The following is a 1,949-nucleotide window of genomic DNA, read 5'->3' on the forward strand; positions in this document are numbered from 1 at the left end:
AATCAAACTACAGTTACTCATGATTAATTATTTTTTCCTAAGTTCACGATTTTGACAATGAATGGGTCAAGGAGATACCACACGTTGATTGAATAAAAATGAAATTAATCTCAGCCAATGGATTATAATGAAAACGAAAAAGGGCTAAAGGACAGCCCAAATGCCCAACACAGTCTGCATGTATAAGTGACGAGGCATGTTGCAATTCATGTTCAATCGAATGCAGGCTTATGGACTCTAAAAGTCCAAATTTGGGCCTTAATGAACTGGCCTGGCTTTGATCCCAGCCCAAACGTTGAGGGTATAATTTGCCAAGTTAATGTCTGAACCAAAAAACTCATACAATAAATAAAATAAAAGCTTTACACCAATGCATTCAAATATTCATGAGGAACAAATGATCATTTAATTACAGCAATATAATATCCAACAAGTAAACAATTTAAAATGGAAAGGCTAATCTTTAAACTGTGCCTGAATCTATCAAACATGCTCTTACTCCACTATTAATCTCAACTTTGCTAATCGGACCAATTAATGGTCAAATTTGCCAAAACATGGCGTTATGCTCAGCATTTTGAGCTGCACTTCTCCGACAGTTTCTAGAAAAAGAAAGAAAAAAAAAACTTAACATGCTTGAAGTTGTCACACATGTATCTAGATTTAGCCATTTATAACACCATATAATCAACAGTGACAACATTTAGACTTAGAAGCACACGATTTAAACTCAGAATTATACATGTTTAGATATTAAATCAACCAAGTATTCAAACCAATTCACAATAACAATCAGCAAGTAAGGTCATTTGATAAACACAAACATACTCAAGATAAATCGATTCAAAACTTCCTACCATTATACCATTCATGAAGTCCTTACACTAGCCTACACGTTAACACTCAAACCTTACATGCATCATAGAGTAGTACAACCATACCAACAACATTTAATCACAACTTGAGAAAGGAACTTGAATCCAGAAAAGGAAGAACAACAGAAAGAAAAAGCAAATAGAGAAAAGAAGAGGGAGGATCTGAGTTCATATTCCAAAAAAGAAAACAAAGGCTACATTTCCATTTTTGTCTCTTCGAGGCTGATGAGAATACCTGGATAACAGCAAAGAACAAAGAAAGCAAGGATTTCAGCAATGAATGAGAGATGACAGCCCAACAACAGCACTAACAGCTTCAAATAGACCCAAACTTGAACCAGAAATTTCAAAGAAAAGATTTCTTCCAAGTTTCTTTTAAAAAATCAACAGAAGAAAGGACTAGTCATGATAATAGCTCAATCTATTATGCCTTTTTTTTATTTTGATCATGTATTTCTTCTTTTAAAGCCTTTTGTGCTGAAAGAGAGGTTGATCCCTTTTTTATGTGAGTGAGTGCTTTCTATATATATGGTATCCAAAAATGGCATCCAAAAGGAATATCCTACCCTAAATTTTGAAAATTCAGAATAGTACAGCCCCTTTTTTACAGCTGTCCATCATTTTCTCACCCAATCAGTATTTTCATCACAAGGATAAGGACAACTGTACACAATCCAGAACATTTTGATATTCACCCCATACAAATCCCAATTTTAACCTTCCAATCACTGAATATTGTAATTTTACCTATTTGACCCAAACTCTGGTGGTTTGATTACCTAATAGCCCCTCCCGGAACCTTCCTAGAACCTATCAGGCCAAACCAGCTTTGGACCCCCTGAATTAAATCCCAATAAAACCCTTAAGGTCTCCAAAATTAATCTTTCAAACCCCGTTTTAAATCAAACGGTAGTCAAAACTTCTCACAAGAACATATTGAAAGAAAAAAGTGAAAACTAAAGCTAAATCAACGATTAATTAACAAAATGCCCAAAACTCTAATTTAACCTACAGAATTAACAGAAAAGGGAGAAGAGATTTGAGCTATTGACTAGTAATTGAACTTATAGAAAA

General features: G+C 34.2%; 1 long non-coding RNA gene across 1 annotated transcript; it reads right to left on the minus strand.

Moving 5' to 3' along the window:
* Positions 1–361: 361 nt before the first annotated feature.
* Positions 362–1,370, minus strand: LOC104228137 (uncharacterized). Its single transcript, XR_711259.2, has 2 exons — positions 1,111–1,370; positions 362–602 (listed from the first exon to the last, which is right to left on the minus strand). It is a non-coding gene; the product is annotated as an uncharacterized lncRNA (long non-coding RNA).
* Positions 1,371–1,949: the final 579 nt, after the last annotated feature.

The sequence above is a fragment of the Nicotiana sylvestris genome, chromosome 5, assembly GCF_000393655.2.
Source record: "Nicotiana sylvestris chromosome 5, ASM39365v2, whole genome shotgun sequence".
In the NCBI taxonomy this organism is placed as follows: domain Eukaryota; kingdom Viridiplantae; phylum Streptophyta; class Magnoliopsida; order Solanales; family Solanaceae; genus Nicotiana; species Nicotiana sylvestris.